Source organism: Haliotis rufescens, unplaced genomic scaffold, assembly GCF_023055435.1.
Source record: "Haliotis rufescens isolate VD_foot unplaced genomic scaffold, xgHalRufe1.0.p SCAF_3, whole genome shotgun sequence".
Taxonomy (NCBI): Eukaryota; Metazoa; Mollusca; class Gastropoda; order Lepetellida; family Haliotidae; genus Haliotis; species Haliotis rufescens.
Window position 1 is genome coordinate 13,044,484 of NW_025964001.1, and position 18,954 is coordinate 13,063,437.

The window sequence follows — 18,954 nt, forward strand, 5'->3', positions numbered from 1 at the left end:
ATGGGTTGCTGAAGACCTGTTCCCTATCCGGATCTTCACGGGTCCCTGTGTGGAATGCTCAACGTTGATCATTTGAATGGGTCCGTGTTGAATGCTAAACATTGGTCAGCTGCTCGTCATGAATTGTGTAATATAATCAGCAAAAGTTATTGACTGGCTGCACTGTCTATAACCTTCCAACATCAGAAAGAAGAATGGGAACCATGTCCTGCATGTCCTCAACGGTTACCTGTGTGGATTGCAGGGCAAAATATAGAATATTGTAATATAGGACATACTTTGAGTTATAACTCTTGGTATGGGCCGGTAAGATAAGACTATTTCCAGACTGAAATGGGGACACTGTTCCGACATGGTTATTTACAGGCTGCTGTTATGATGACTATACAGCGTGAAACAGCTTTCACTCACTCCTAACCTGCCTAAGCAGAGTACTGTTGATGAAAAACATCTGTTTGAAAAAGAAGTACAAAAGTGATTGTGTACTGTGGTGTACTGTGAATGGAATTATTGTTCATATGATGTCCATGCCCTTCAATATGTTCAAGCCTTTTAATTTAAACCCTGATGTCAGGGTTCGTGGTGAAAACGTGACATATCCCTGCAGAAATTCTTAGCAGAATCTGAAAATCTCATACTTGTCAAAGAAGCCAACTAAGAGGAATGGGTGGTTGATGTGTGTCATGCCATGGATTATGGTTGAAGATGTGGGGTGATGCTATCAACCACGGAGTGAGTGAGTATGGTTTTACGCCACTTTTAGCAATATTCCAGCAATATCACGGCAGAGGACACCAGAAATGAGCTTCACACATTGTACCCATGTCGGGAAACAAACCCGGGTCTTCGGCGTGATGAGCGAACGCTTTAACCACTTGGCTACCCAACCGCCCCCACTGACAAGATCAGTAACATCCAGGCAATATGTAGGTGTCATATTGTCAACTGCAGCATTCAATCAATCCTTCACACAAATTTTCAACTCTCTGGAACTCATGCTTTTTTCTCATAGTTACGAATTATTCACAACACTAAATGTTGACAATCTAACATTCATGCAAAGTTCCAACATATACCCTTCTCATTTTCAGACAAATAGTTTTGGACATGAAAGCACATGTCTATTTTGCAATACCATCGGCAACTTTGATAGGGGCCAAATTGAATTCAGATCATGAAAAGTATTAAATTACTTATCATCATTATCATTCACGTAGAGTCTCAACAGGCTGCGCTTCGTGGTTTCAAAATACTTACAAACTGTTTATTAAGTAGGAATATATTTTTTCAATTGATAAAATTCATCAGCAATGTGTTCAGAAAAATCTTTCTGCAGCACTGTCTACAAGTACAATAGCCAAGGTATTGGCCTGTGCAAATACTTGAAACCACTTCCAGCTGTCATCCTTTCCACAAAGTATTATCTTTAGATGTTTTGAGAAGAATATTAATATAGAATACTAAACTCGCTACGGTGTAATACCAATTTTATGAAACGAGTGATTAGTTGTGGTATCTGACGATACCACAACTATTCACGAGTTTCATGAAATTGGTTTTACACGGTAGCGAGTTTAGTATTTTATTTATTACTTGCCATTTAAAACGTTTTCAGAATTATACTGTCGAGTGTGAATAGGCTGACACCTACACGATCCACGGCATAATACAATTGAGTTTAACAGAATAATACTTCAAACACGTCAAAAGTTGAAACGTATGAATTTAATACCATACAACGGTCTACCTTTAGAATTCAGGCGTCCGTTCCTAAAAATTATCCTAGCGTTAAGGTTATCGCAACTCACATACTTAAACTTAGACCGACGACTGTCGTTGCGCTACAGCACGATCGCCTTGTGGAACGGGGCCTTGCACCTCAAAGTTTACAATCACGTCCCAATACCCGATGACGTAATTTGTGGAATTTTGTTGCAAGATCCTTCCGCGAAACAATGCCATGTGACGTCAGCCTAGCAACAAGGTTGCTGGGGTCATCGAGTGTGCTTAAGCTCCTCTCAGTGATCTATCATCTCCACATGCAATGTTGTTGAATAAGCCAAGGGATGTTGAGAGCTTTCAATATTTTTCGTGAAACGTGTTCCGAGAGTACATAAGCACGCGTTTTGGTATTACACAATGTGTAATACAGCTGTATGTTTATTAAACGGGTGATCTCTTCACGGGCAAGTAATAAAACCTTTTCCAAACATCGGAACAATTTTGAAGAAATATTTGGTGGCCACAGTGGTGGGTGTATGTATGCCAAGCTTTAGTGGAGAACATGTCTACAGATGAGAACAAGGACAAAAATGTCAGATGTGTTCAATACGGCTGCTGGTCCAGCAGTCTACTGAAAAAATTATTTCCAAAATGAATTGTCAGAAGTGAGAAAAAAGCAATGACATCAACTCCCTTGGGTGTATACTACATGGAACGTTAAAAAATGACCGTCGAACACATGAATTACTAAACCCTTTATTTCTAGTTTGTAGAAAGGATCAATAATTTACAGTCCAATTCAAAATACCGTGGGGTTATGTGATAAAGTCTAAGTCCCTGTTCTACACAGCACACATTCATCAGTCTTGCATCCATCACCACGCCTTCTCTCCCTCAGCTAATCTGCGGCCACCAAACAGTCGACTTTTGTTTCGATACAACGTCTGCGTCTCGTCAAGCTGCCCTTGGAAGTAGCTGCCAACAAAGTAGGCTGCTGGTGGTATCAGCAGTGCCATGTAGTACGGCAAAAACCTCCCTCTTAGCATGGAGAACTTCATCTTCAGTCTGAAAACATAATAGAGTTGATGTAGAACAGTGCAATTACAAACCATCCAATCATGACCTTCAATCTAGCAAAAGTAACATGCAAATAAATCAGCCAATGGTTGGGACTCGGGCAGCTTTGTAGCATCTTCGCGAGGCAAGGGCGTTAACTGACTATAAAAGTTCCTTGCCGAACTAGGCTGGAATTTCCAGGCTTAATTGTAGTGCCACCAGTGGCTATTAAGAGTTATGTCCATATCACTTGTATTTGCTTCAAACAAAATGGCGGCGCAAGGTCAAGATGATTTGATTTGTAATCAAGATCCATATTGTAATAAAACGGGTCTTACCCTGCGAAGTGCATCAAATCACTAGAGCACCTTGATTAAAAACAATAAAAGATTTGCAAAATATCTGTCAATACCCAGTTGACGGTACACATGCTTTGCAAAAACAGCAATTGACTGAAATCTGCACGTTGAAATCCATGTTGTTTACAAACTGGATGTGTACTTTGTTACACGATTTTGATTGGAATATGCATAGACTTGTTAGTCCAGCCAAAATGTAACTCCGGAATTCCAGCCTAGTTTGGCAAGGGTGAAAACTGGACTTTTATACTCAGTTAACATCCTTGCCTTGGGAAGATGGCTTTGTAGCTAACAAATAGAAAACTGGAAAAAACATTTACTTGCATTGCACTTTGATCAGTATGTCAGTTTATCAAGGTGTGTCAGCTTGATGCGAGAAGAAAGCCAAAGTCATGCAGGCCATAAACCTTTACAACTTCGGTGAAACCTACAAGCACAGTTGTGGTGCTGACAAACCAAGAAAGATAAGGGCGCTGTTCAAGTGATTCTGCAATATTCCTGCTATTTCATAGTGGCTTGTAATGGCCAGTCAGGCCATTGGAACAGAATTATCCATGACCAACAAATGTTCCACAGTAGCCCTATATATTTATATTTAACAAAAGGGACATTAATATGCACCCTTCATCTAGATATTTGTTAATACAATTGATTTCTGGAAAGGTTACGAGTTACATTTCATTGTGGATTACCCTTTATCAACAGATAGATGGCAAGTCTGGACCGTATCATTTTGCGGACAAGCAAGATTATATATTAGGTTCTGACCCTGTTAAGAGTGACACACTAAGATGTAATATATTTGCCAATGTGAGACATACCAAATGCAGCAACATTTCAATGCCATTTCAGCAGATACTCACCCTGAGCTCTGATCTCTGCTTGTTTAGCTAGAAGGGCTTGATTAACCTTGAACCGCCTTGTCCTTGACAAATCTAACAGGATGGCGGTTGATGCAGCTACTGGGAAGAAGAGTGACCAAAAATTTCTCCTTAGGAATTTGCTGGACTTCTTCCAAAATGTCAAATTTCCTGAAAGTCCATCCATCAACTAAAAAAGAAAGAACAACAATCCTTAGACTTATTTTTGTTTTAACTGAAATGTAATAGGCAATAGGACTATAACTTGGACATGTTAGTTTTCTAACTTGATATCAGACCTGGGGTATTCGTATTCAGTATTTGTACTCGAATATTATTCAATACAAAAATATGAGTATTCAGTATTCATAACAACTCATGAATACAAGTATTCCTATTCGTATTCAATACAAAATTAATGTATTCACCCCAGGCCTGCTTCATATGACACCTGTTTGATCTCCTTAAATTAACAGTTTGTTGAATAATAATCTTGTTTTTCTTGTTTATGTTAAGCTTGATGACATATAAATATGGAGCTTTCTTAACTTAACACAACATCATAAGAGATGAAGAAAAGGCACAATGTGCAGGCGTCACTTACTTGACCAAAAACAACAGCAAGCTTTACATAACAAGATAAAAGTATATATATTTGTATCATGTTTAGAGGTAGCCCACAGGACCATACAGTATCAAAGAAACACAATGACCCCACAGACAATCTGTTTCATAACAACACATCCATTGTAAATAATTTTATAAAGGTCTTTACATCTTTGGAAATATAGTCAGGCATTTTCCATTTGTTTTCTCTGCCACAGGTAAACAATTTATAAATGGAAATAATTTCAGATTTTTAACTGGTCGGTTAGACCATCTGAACAGTATTACTCACATAAGTCAAATTGTCTAGTCTATTTCTTCAAAACTCAATGCATATAGATGGATATGTGGATATATCATTGTGTAGGTAGAAGTTATTTGTATCTGAAACAGTCAAGCACACGTGACTTGTAATAAAATTAAAGTCACAGTTTCCAAAGGTGCCTTTGGCAACTGCAGATAGATTATAGCTGTGTTAACTAGATCTTGCTTTTGATTACCAGTTGTTGAAATTGAGCATGAAAGTCATGGGGTCCTTGTCTTAACACTAATGTCAGAAGGCAATCGGGGCAAACTGGGATTCGAACTCATGATCATAAATAGCTGGCATGCCCAAATGATGCAACTGCACAGCGAATTGTGGCGCTTTTGACAACTGGGCTAATAAGAGTTATTGACCCGTGAAGATCTGGGGTAGAATAGGTCTTCAGCAACCAATGCTTGTCGTAAGAGGCGACTAACGGGATCGAGTGGTCAGGCTCGCTGACTTGATTTGATGCATGTCATTGTATCCAAAATGCGTGGATCGATGCTCATCACATCAATCACTGGATTGTCTGGCCCAGACTCGATTATTTACAGACCGCCGTCATATAGCTGGAATATTGCTGAGTGCGGTGTTAAACAACAAACAAACTATACCCAATAAGTACTGTATATACATTGTATCACTCAAGAATGCAGTGTCCAACATTATGTGGGGTCATAGGATCCATGAGGTCTTTCATTGTCTCTCAATCTGAATCTTTATCTAACATCAGGGTTGTGACCAGGGCCACTTGACGTTCTTCATAAATATTAAGTGCACTTCAAGAAAGGTTCTCCATCCGGCATTGTTTTTGTTCTAAAGTAGAATCTAACATGCTTGTCAAAATTTAATAACATCCTTCACATTTCATAAGGTTTATATAATTAAAGACCTTCACAACTATTTACAAATGATGAGAAAGATAAATCATTTCTATATCTCTCCTACATGTATACAGCAGATAATGTATCCTTTTGAGATTAGTCGGACAACACGTGATGTCTCTTTGTAATTGTGATTTCATGTGAAATGATCTTGACTTGGGAATGGAAACGAGAAACGAAACAACTAGGCCTATATTGAGCACTGTATGTGCCTGAAGTTCACTGAAAACAGTGGAATTGGCAATGCCATATTTGTTTTGAAATAGAAATATGTTCTAATACACAAAATATGTTTACCGCATACATTTAAATGACACAACTAAGTTAAAATCAGAAAGTCATGAGGTTTAGATAGAAATTGTGAACAACCTCAATGCATCTCCAGCCAGGTGAAGGTCATATGAATCGTGTGTTTTCGGCAAATGTCGTTTTCAAAACTTCCGGTAAGATAACACGTGCGGTAAGTCGCTGAATTTCTGAATATTGGACATTGAACAAAGTTTGCTTTCGTTTACTTACGTCAGCTCATGTAATTATTTCCTAGGCAAAGAGTAATTCGACACAATCATTCAGTGACTGTCAGTGTTGGTAAGCTGCTGATCACGAATAAACTCAATCTGCGATTGTGAATCGGACTGACGAAGATCAAGCTTTGCTGCTCGATTTGCTGTAAGTTTGACTTCGTTGTTCTCAAACTGACTACAGTAACTAGAGGTCATTCACACCCAAATTCTCATAATCACTATGGCTAGTAATGGATGGCGACTCTGGGGCTTAGCAAAGCCTGGGTTTCATAACTGCTAATTCATTTGATTGTGACCGTCATCGAGAGGCCCTTTTGAGGTTGACATTAATTCAAGCATATGTTGAATGAGAGCAGATAGCATGAAACTTTGTCTGAATATGCATAGTCTTTAATTAGAGTAAAAATAAATAAGTTATAACTTCTTGTAGCATTTTAATAAATGTTGAACACATTATAGGAATCTTGTGTATGATTACGTTTTCATAACCATGCAGTCGAATCCGTGAAGATCCGGATCTGAATAGGTATTCCACCACCCACGCTTGCCGTAGGAGACGACTATGCTTGTAAGAGGGATCAGGTGGTCCAGCTAGCGGACTTGGTTGATGCATGTCATCGTACCCCAATTGCGTGGATCGATGTTCATTGTGTCAATCACTGGATTGTCTGGTCCAGACTCGATTATTTACAGACCGCCGTCATATAGCTGGAATATTGCTGAGTGCGGACAAAGATAACCAGTCGGTCAAATATTGCGGCAAATCGTATATCTGCACATTTATGCTCTCACACAGACAAGGAATCTGTTGTTTTTTTGTTCCGATTAACTATAGTTGTAAAAAAGGGAAAGGAAACATCGAATTCCTATTTTAGACAGCTAGTTTGTAGGAAGATGCAAAAATATTGTACACGTGCTGTCTATGCCAAACTGGAACTACATGTATATTACTTGGAAGAGCTGCAAAAGACACTGCGTGCAGTTGTTGTGAATTACTCAAGTCATTTCTGCATGTAACATTGTGAACATGGTGAAATTGTATGTGCATTGAACATGTAGAGTCATGCCCAATAACACTTTTTTACCATTTTTATTGTGTATTTTGATTTCTAGCGTCGTAAAAATCGTCAAATCTCCACTGGTTTGTGATGATAGTATTAACGATGCGTCTTGAGCTGTAGATGTGTGGTGTTGTTGCCATGATGTAAAATGTCATTCTGGCTTACTACACTGACATTTATTCATGTCACAGTGGCTACATACTAATTTAAGGTACACGAAGTTCAAAGTATGGTGTATTCCTGCTATACTTGTATGACTTTTCGAGCTCGATCTTGGCTTGTGCTTTTTTTTTCTTGAAATATCAGTGGCTCATTTAGAGCGCAGATATGGCACAATCACGTGGTAACGTTAGAAACGGGGACTGAATTCAAGAATTAAGAAATTATGCTAACAATTTAACAGTGTGTATAAATGATTAATGTGTAATATGAAACACAAAACCAAGTCTTTATTGAAAACCTGTTTAATCAATGTTGTTGTTGTTTTCAGAAGCGATTGTAAATATTATACAAATTTTCCCAATTTGAAATATCATGCCTGGGTCATTGCTACAGGTTAGAGTAGAAGTGAATGATGTTTATAATGATATGAATTATCATTGTGTACGGATTCACTTTTTGGGGTATGAATCATCCAGTTGATTAGGTACGAGTGGGTACACGTTATCCAACATTTGTGTACGAGTCCGCTAAAGGAATACAACTGGGTACAAATTGTCCAGTTCCTCATGAGACGCTTCATGGTATGGGTGGTTCAAGTAATTTTCAACACACATCATGTATGGAACATGTAATCATTAGTCTTTGTAGCTACTTGAACAAAAATACAACTCTCACAAAATTATTCCATTTGCTTTTATTGAATATGTAGCAGGGCGTGGAGTCATCCCACAGATGGCATCCTTACCTTGTCAGCTTGCTGACGGGGTTAACCTCCTTGGTCATGTGGACAAGACGTCCGACCTCCGTCCGTGGTTCGAATCCAATCACAGGACTCGGAAATTTTATGGCCGCTACATTGGCGCCCAACGTGGCGCAAGGTAAGGATGTCATCTGTGGGATGACTCCACGCCCTGCTACAAATACATAATACCATATAAATCTAGTGTCACTCATCACTCATCTTTTTTGATACATGTTATTTAATTGATTGCTTCAGAACATGCATATGCGACCTATACTGGGCGTGGTGTGACAGGACGCAACGACGATGTCATCCCTCAAGGTGAAAGGCATAGCACATTTATGTTTCACAGAAAATGGATCAACATTTTATGGACTCCTTGTAACCGAATCACGAGAGCAATATTCAGTTAGAGGGCGATGTCACATCTCGCATGACCACGTGGACACCCACGAGTGTTGTTTTGACGAACATGCATCTCTCATGGAACTGACTGTCACAGATCATATGAACTTTGACGACGAATACGTCATACCTGACGTCATGAAATCAGGGGGAGACAACTGTTCTCTTACATCAAATCACGTTGAGTTTCATACAGATCAACTCTTAGTAGATGCCAAAGCTGATAAATGTATAGAGAAGTTCTTTTCGAAGTCATTGCTTGGGAAGAATTGTGTAGTGTGTGTTGGTGAAATGAACATCACTTATCACAAGCCTGATACAGACATTGAAGTTGATAAGTAATATTAATATGATGTGGCTACACTAAAACTCATACACCTGCACACGTGTTTTACCTGTTTCATTATTTCTTCCTGCCAGGTCACAATAAATATGAACTCTAACATGGGTAATGTTTGTTATATATATTTGTTACATGAAATTAGTGTTATTACCTTCAACATGAAGATCTGGAGTAGAATAGGTCTTCAGCAACCCATGCTTGGCGTAAAAGGCGACTATGCTTGTGGTAAAAGGCGACTAAGGGGATCCGGTGGTCAGGCTCGCTGAGTTGGTTGATGTATGTCATCGATCCCAATTGTTTGGATCAATGCTTGTGATGTCAATCACTGGACTGTCTGGTCCAGACTAGATTATTTACAGACCGCCGTCATATAGCTGGAATATTGCTGAGTGCGGCGTTAAACAACAAACCTACCTACCGTCAACATAGATATGAACGTTTTAGATCCTCTGGTGCTATACCGGAAATGAATTATTGTTGGACGTATGTTCTGTAATAGTATTTTGTGCGCACCAGGACGTACTTTAAGAAAGTCGAATCGGGAGTGAGGCTGACATCAAGCAGGATAACTTAGACATTTTTTTTAAATGCACTCAGAAAGGATTTTTTCTGGATAACAACTTTGTTCTTTGTAACGCTTCAGTGCTACTTTTACCTATTCACTGACAGGGGCGGTCGGGTAGCCTAGTGGTTAAAGCGTTCGCTCGTCACGCCGAAGACCCGGGTTCGATTCCCGACATGGGTACAATGTGTGAAGCCCATTTCTGGTGTCCCCCCGCCGTGATATTGCTGGAATATTGCTAAAAGCGGCGTAAAACCGTACTCACTCACTCACTCACTTCACTGACGAAAGCCGAGCAAGCTCAACAACGTGCTACCTTTGACATTGATACAACTATGAGGTGAAGTGGAGGTTTAACATCGCGTTTAAGGTTATACATCCGAGCATGTACGTGGGTGTGGCTGTTTGTACCAATCCGACTTATGTCGGTTTTAAAGTGCTAGCCCACTGAGATATGCTGCAATTTAACATGGATACCCCACTCCGACACATTATACTGACCCAAGTCACATGTCCTTGTTTTATCCCTTTAATGCCGAGCGACAGGCACTGCAACAAGAAGTGCCGCCTTATTACTTTTGTTGGTATGACGAGGTCAGCGGATCGAACCACCGACTTTCCGTTCTCGGGGCAGAACACCTTTAAAGTCCTAGTCTCGTCGTCAATACTTCACCGGTTTGCCTACATCACGGATGATGTAGAAAGAACGTGGTGAAAAGCATCCTGTGAAGTGTTGACGATGCTCTTGTCTAGCGTTGTAGTGAAATCTGGGGTATTGGATGAGCCGGATCTGGTGTGAATAATTTTATTCCACGTTGCTCAAAAGACCAAAAAGAAAATGCTGCATCAAAATGTAGCCGCAAATAGGCATTATAATTATTTGTTTGTTGTTTAACGCCGCACTTAGCATTATTCCAGCTATATGACGGCGGTCTGTAAATAATCGAGTCTGGACCAGACAATCCAGTGAGTGACACGATGACATCCATCAACCAAGTCAGCGAGCCTGACCACCCCATCCCGTTAGTCGCCTCTTACGACAAGCATGGGTTGCTGAAGACCTATTCTACCCCTCATTATAATTACGTTTGACACAAGGTATAAACATGGAAACGTTTCCTTCCTTTTTGGATTACACTGTACTCTTCCGTTTGTATAATAACACACGACCTTCACGTGAGAGGCCGTCTGAATCGATGGAAAGTGAAGGTGAGTGGAATTGGTTAATACCTTCCAAACAGTAACAGGACCCTACTAGATTCATTCATACTACTCAAAACAAGTTAAGGGTCAAACGTATATTTCTGCACGACCGTTAATTTGACATAGAAAACATAGGAATTGGACATTTCTGATCGCAAATAAGGTTGGGTTTAATGTGTCTTAAAGCTTAGCATTGTGTGCAAATCAAATGTTTAATTCCTATGTTTTCTATGTCAAATTTACATTCGTGCAGGAATATACATTTGCCCCATAACTTGTTTTGAGAAGTATACAAAAGACACAAAACCTTGTTATTTGTGCAAATCGCCCCAGAGCAATAGACAGTTTTGAGAGATAAACACTTGAAACAAAACCTACTCACGTTCAAACTTTAAGCCCATTTCTCAAAATGTGAAGGTATACACACATTCTACAAATCCCCCCAAAGCAGTACAGAAAATGTTGAGACCTATACTACTGAAACTAAATCTACTCCCTTTTAAACTTAAACCCAACTCTCAAAATGTGAAAGAATAATCTCATTGAGCTTATGCTTCTTTCTGTCTTTGTTTTTTAACACCGCGCTCAGCAATACTCCAGCTATATGATGGCGGTCTGTAAATAACCGAGTCTGGTCCAGACAATCCAGTGATTAACCTCATGACCATCGATCTACGCACCTGGATTACGATGACGTGCATCAACCAAGTCAGCAAGCCTGACCACCCGATCCCGTTTGTCACCTCTTACGACACGCATAGGTTGCTGAAGACCAATTCTAACACGGGTCTTCACGGGTGTACGCGTCTTTGAGAAATACCGAAAGGTGAAAAACATGTTTCTGATTGTACGGCTATCAACTATCACAACAGACAAACAATGTACAAATACCACGCAGATGTACAAATACGCACAATTCAAAATGTTTTTATTTCATCTATTAATCACTTTGATATAATGTTTGGCAATATCTGTATTAAATGTTTTTAAACATGTCGATGGGTTATCGCAGGTTCCCTTTTAAGACAATCGTGATGACTTTTTTCATATGCGTATATACTTAACTGAACTGTTCTATACATGATACAATCAAATAGGTTCCATAAGACTAAGTTAACAATCAATACCAACTAATACAGGGTAGAATAAATTATGGATCTTTTTAACCAAGCAACAAGTTCATCAATACTAATGATTATCCGCTGAACGGTTTTACAACTACCTGATGATTTTAACATCACTTTCACAAGCTAGTACAAGATTTGCATACACCTTTACCGTACAAGTGTCTATTTACACTTCTCAAGGATACACGCACGAGTCATTGTGTTACCATCGTCTCCATTTCACTGGTACAGGATTTACACACGCCTTTGTGCTACCACCGTGTCCATTTCACTAGAACAGGATTTACACACACCTTTGTGCTACCACAGTGTCCATTTCACAAGTACAGGATTTACACACACCTTTGTGCTACCATCGTCTCCATTTCACAAGTACAGGATTTAAACACGCCTTTGTGTTACCATCGTGTCCATTTCACTAGTGTGGGGTTTACACACACCTTTGTGCTACCACCATGTCCATTTCACTTGTACAGGATTTACACACATGCCTTCATGCTACCACCGTCTCCATTTCACTAGTACAGGATTTACACACACCTTTGTGCTACCACCGTGTCCATTTCACTAGTGTAGGATTTACACACACCTATGTGCTACTACCGTTTCCACTTCACTTCTGTTGGATTTACACACGACTTTCTGCCACCACAGTGTCATTTCACTACTACAGGAATTACACACACCTTTGTGCTACCTTTGTGCTACCTTTGTGTCACCCGATCCCGTTTGTCACCTCTTACGACACGCATAGGTTGCTGAAGACCAATTCTAACACGGGTCTTCACGGGTGTACGCGTCTTTGAGAAATACCGAAAGGTGAAAAACATGTTTCTGATTGTACGGCTATCAACTATCACAACAGACAAACAATGTACAAATACCACGCAGATGTACAAATACGCACAATTCAAAATGTTTTTATTTCATCTATTAATCACTTTGATATAATGTTTGGCAATATCTGTATTAAATGTTTTTAAACATGTCGATGGGTTATCGCAGGTTCCCTTTTAAGACAATCGTGATGACTTTTTTCATATGCGTATATACTTAACTGAACTGTTCTATACATGATACAATCAAATAGGTTCCATAAGACTAAGTTAACAATCAATACCAACTAATACAGGGTAGAATAAATTATGGATCTTTTTAACCAAGCAACAAGTTCATCAATACTAATGATTATCCGCTGAACGGTTTTACAACTACCTGATGATTTTAACATCACTTTCACAAGCTAGTACAAGATTTGCATACACCTTTACCGTACAAGTGTCTATTTACACTTCTCAAGGATACACGCACGAGTCATTGTGTTACCATCGTCTCCATTTCACTGGTACAGGATTTACACACGCCTTTGTGCTACCACCGTGTCCATTTCACTAGAACAGGATTTACACACACCTTTGTGCTACCACAGTGTCCATTTCACAAGTACAGGATTTACACACACCTTTGTGCTACCATCGTCTCCATTTCACAAGTACAGGATTTAAACACGCCTTTGTGTTACCATCGTGTCCATTTCACTAGTGTGGGGTTTACACACACCTTTGTGCTACCACCATGTCCATTTCACTTGTACAGGATTTACACACATGCCTTCATGCTACCACCGTCTCCATTTCACTAGTACAGGATTTACACACACCTTTGTGCTACCACCGTGTCCATTTCACTAGTGTAGGATTTACACACACCTATGTGCTACTACCGTTTCCACTTCACTTCTGTTGGATTTACACACGACTTTCTGCCACCACAGTGTCATTTCACTACTACAGGAATTACACACACCTTTGTGCTACCACAGTGTCAATTTCACTAGTACAGGATTTACACACGCCTTTTTGTTTCCACCGTGTCCAATTCATTAGTTTAGGATTTACACACGCCTTTGTGCTACCACCGTATCCACTTCACTTGTACAGGATTTACACACGCCTTCTTCCTGCCATCGTCTCCATTTCACTAGTACAGGATTTACACACACCTTTGTGCTACCATCGTCTCCATTTCACAAGTACAGGATTTAAACACGCCTTTGTGTTACCATCGTGTACGTTTCACTAGCGTAGGATTTCCACACACCTTTGGGCTACTACCGTTTCCATTTCACTTCTGTTGGATTTACACACGCTTTTCTGCTACCACCGTGTCCATTTCACTGGTACAGGATTTACACACACCTTTTGTGCTACCATCGTCTCAATTTCGCAAGTACAGGATTTAAACACGCCTTTGTGCTACCATCGTGTCCATTTCACTAGTGTGGGGTTTACACATACCTTTGTGCTACCACCGTGTCCATTTCACTTGTACAGGATTTACACACATGCTTTCGTGCTACCACCGTGTCCATTTCACTAGTACAGGATTTACACACGCCTTTTTGCTACCACCGTGTCCATTTCACAAGTAGAGGATTTACACACATGCCTTCGTGCTACCACCGTGTCTATTTCGCAAGTACAGGATTTACACACACCTTTGTGCTACCACAGTGTCCATTTCACAAGTACAGGATTTACACACAGCTTCTTGCTGCCATCGTCTCCGATTCATTAGTTTAGGATTTACACACGCCTTTGTGCTACCACCGTGTCCATTTCACTTGTACAGGATTTACACACGCCTTTGTGCTACCATCGTGTCCATTTCACTAGTGTGGGGTTTACACACACCTTTGTGCTACCACCGTGTCAATTTCACTTGTACAGGATTTACACACATGCCTTCGTGCCACCACCGTGTCCATTTCACTAGTACAGGATTTACACACGCCTTTTTTTGCTACCACCGTGTCCATTTCACTAAAACAGGATTTACACACACCTTTGTGCTACCACAGTGTCCATTTCACTGGTACAGGATTTACACACACCTTTGTGTCTCCACCGTGTCCAATTCATTAGTTTAGGATTTACACACGCCTTTGTGTTTCCACCGTGTCCACTTCATTAGTTTAGGATTTACACACGCCTTTGTGCTACCACAGTGTCCATTTGACTACTACAGGATTTACACACGCCTTTGTGCTACCACAGTGTCCATTTCACTGGTACGGGATTTACACACACCTTTGTGCTACCATCGTCTCAATTTCACAAGTACAGGATTTCAACACGCCTCTGTGCTACCATCGTGTCCATTTCACTAGTGTGGGGTTTACACACACATTTGTGCTACCACCGTGTCCATTTCACTTGTACAGGATTTACACACGCCTTTTTTGCTACCACCGTGTCCATTTCACTAAAACAGGATTTACACACACCTTTGTGCTACCACAGTGTCCATTTCACTTGTACAGGATTTACACACACCTTTGTGTCTCCACCGTGTCCAATTCATTAGTTTAGGATTTACACACGCCTTTGTGTTTCCACCGTGTCCAATTCATTAGTTTAGGATTTACACACGCCTTTGTGCTACCACAGTGTCCATTTCACTACTACAGGATTTACACACGCCTTTGTGCTACCACAGTGTCCATTTCACTTGTACAGGATTTACACACGCCTTCTTGCTACCATCGTCTCCATTTCACCAGTGCAGGATTCACACACGCCTCTGTGCTTCCACCGTGTCCATTTCACTAGCGTAGGATTTCCACACACCTTTGTGCTACTACCGTTTCCATTTCACTTATGTTGGATTTACACACGCCTTTGTGCTACCACCGTCTCCATTTCACTTGTGCAGGATTCACACACGCCTTAGTGCTGCCACAGTTTCCATTTGACAAATAGAAGGATTTTCCCACGTCCTTCTCCTACCACAGTGTCATTTCACTAGTACAGAATTTACACACACCTTTGTGCTACCACAGTGTCCATTTCACTAGTACAGGATTTACACAGGCCTTTGTGTTTCCACCGTGTCCAATTCATTAGTTTAGGATTTACACACACCTTTGTGCTACCACCGTATCCACTTCACTTGTACAGGATTTACACACGCCTTCTTGCTGCCATCGTCTCCATTTCACCAGTGCAGGATTCACAGACGCCTTCTTCCTGCCATCGTCTCCATTTCACTAGTACAGGATTTACACACACCTTTGTGCTACCACCGTGTCCATTTCACTAGTACAGGATTTACACACACCTTTGTGCTACCATCGTCTCCATTTCACTAGTACAGGATTTAAACACGCCTTTGTGTTTCCACCGTGTCCAATTCATTAGTTTAGGATTTACACACGCCTTTGTGTTTCCACCGTGTCCACTTCATTAGTTTAGGATTTATACACGCCTTTGTGCTACCACAGTGTCCATTTCACTACTACAGGATTTACACACGCCTTTGTGCTACCACCGTGTCCATTTCACTAGTACAGGATTTACACACGCCTTTGTGCTACCACCGTGTCCATTTCACTTGTACAGGATTTACACACGCCTTTGTGCTACCATCGTGTCCATTTCACTAGTGTGGGGTTTACACATACCTTTGTCGTACCACCGTGTCCATTTCACTGGTACAGGATTTACACACACCTTTGTGCTACCATCGTCTCAATTTCACAAGTACAGGATTTAAACACGCCTTTGTGCTACCATCGTGTCCATTTCACTAAAACAGGATTTACACACGCCTTTGTGCTACCACAGTGTCCATTTCACTACTACAGGATTAACACACGCCTTTGTGCTACCATCGTCTCCATTTCACAAGTACAGGATTTAAACACGCCTTTGTGTTACCATCGTGTCCATTTCACTAGTGTGGGGTTTACACACACCTTTGTGCTACCACCATGTCCATTTCACTTGTACAGGATTTACACACATGCCTTCATGCTACCACCGTCTCCATTTCACTAGTACAGGATTTACACACACCTTTGTGCTACCACCGTGTCCATTTCACTAGTGTAGGATTTACACACACCTATGTGCTACTACCGTTTCCACTTCACTTCTGTTGGATTTACACACGACTTTCTGCCACCACAGTGTCCATTTCACTACTACAGGAATTACACACACCTTTGTGCTACCACAGTGTCAATTTCACTAGTACAGGATTTACACACGCCTTTTTGTTTCCACCGTGTCCAATTCATTAGTTTAGGATTTACACACGCCTTTGTGCTACCACCGTATCCACTTCACTTGTACAGGATTTACACACGCCTTCTTCCTGCCATCGTCTCCATTTCACTAGTACAGGATTTACACACACCTTTGTGCTACCATCGTCTCCATTTCACAAGTACAGGATTTAAACACGCCTTTGTGTTACCATCGTGTACGTTTCACTAGCGTAGGATTTCCACACACCTTTGGGCTACTACCGTTTCCATTTCACTTCTGTTGGATTTACACACGCTTTTCTGCTACCACCGTGTCCATTTCACTGGTACAGGATTTACACACACCTTTTGTGCTACCATCGTCTCAATTTCGCAAGTACAGGATTTAAACACGCCTTTGTGCTACCATCGTGTCCATTTCACTAGTGTGGGGTTTACACATACCTTTGTGCTACCACCGTGTCCATTTCACTTGTACAGGATTTACACACATGCTTTCGTGCTACCACCGTGTCCATTTCACTAGTACAGGATTTACACACGCCTTTTTGCTACCACCGTGTCCATTTCACAAGTAGAGGATTTACACACATGCCTTCGTGCTACCACCGTGTCTATTTCGCAAGTACAGGATTTACACACACCTTTGTGCTACCACAGTGTCCATTTCACAAGTACAGGATTTACACACAGCTTCTTGCTGCCATCGTCTCCGATTCATTAGTTTAGGATTTACACACGCCTTTGTGCTACCACCGTGTCCATTTCACTTGTACAGGATTTACACACGCCTTTGTGCTACCATCGTGTCCATTTCACTAGTGTGGGGTTTACACACACCTTTGTGCTACCACCGTGTCAATTTCACTTGTACAGGATTTACACACATGCCTTCGTGCCACCACCGTGTCCATTTCACTAGTACAGGATTTACACACGCCTTTTTTTGCTACCACCGTGTCCATTTCACTAAAACAGGATTTACACACACCTTTGTGCTACCACAGTGTCCATTTCACTGGTACAGGATTTACACACACCTTTGTGTCTCCACCGTGTCCAATTCATTAGTTTAGGATTTACACACGCCTTTGTGTTTCCACCGTGTCCACTTCATTAGTTTAGGATTTACACACGCCTTTGTGCTACCACAGTGTCCATTTGACTACTACAGGATTTACACACGCCTTTGTGCTACCACAGTGTCCATTTCACTGGTACGGGATTTACACACACCTTTGTGCTACCATCGTCTCAATTTCACAAGTACAGGATTTAAACACGCCTCTGTGCTACCATCGTGTCCATTTCACTAGTGTGGGGTTTACACACACATTTGTGCTACCACCGTGTCCATTTCACTTGTACAGGATTTACACACGCCTTTTTTGCTACCACCGTGTCCATTTCACTAAAACAGGATTTACACACACCTTTGTGCTACCACAGTGTCCATTTCACTTGTACAGGATTTACACACACCTTTGTGTCTCCACCGTGTCCAATTCATTAGTTTAGGATTTACACACGCCTTTGTGTTTCCACCGTGTCCAATTCATTAGTTTAGGATTTACACACGCCTTTGTGCTACCACAGTGTCCATTTCACTACTACAGGATTTACACACGCCTTTGTGCTACCACAGTGTCCATTTCACTTGTACAGGATTTACACACGCCTTCTTGCTACCATCGTCTCCATTTCACCAGTGCAGGATTCACACACGCCTCTGTGCTTCCACCGTGTCCATTTCACTAGCGTAGGATTTCCACACACCTTTGTGCTACTACCGTTTCCATTTCACTTATGTTGGATTTACACACGCCTTTGTGCTACCACCGTCTCCATTTCACTTGTGCAGGATTCACACACGCCTTAGTGCTGCCACAGTTTCCATTTGACAAATAGAAGGATTTTCCCACGTCCTTCTCCTACCACAGTGTCATTTCACTAGTACAGAATTTACACACACCTTTGTGCT

General features: G+C 40.9%; 1 long non-coding RNA gene across 4 annotated transcripts; it reads right to left on the reverse strand.

Annotated features, from left to right (window-relative positions):
- Positions 1-2,464: 2,464 nt before the first annotated feature.
- Positions 2,465-6,452, reverse strand: LOC124134810. Of its 4 annotated transcripts, none has more exons than XR_006861148.2 (3): positions 6,314-6,452; positions 4,001-4,187; positions 2,465-2,787 (listed from the first exon to the last, which is right to left on the reverse strand). It is a non-coding gene; the product is annotated as an uncharacterized LOC124134810 (long non-coding RNA). The 4 variants fall into 4 exon arrangements; XR_006861147.2 differs by lacking the exon at positions 6,314-6,452 and adding an exon at positions 6,164-6,273; XR_006861149.2 differs by lacking the exon at positions 6,314-6,452 and adding an exon at positions 6,099-6,120.
- Between the last annotated feature and the right edge of the window lie 12,502 nt (positions 6,453-18,954).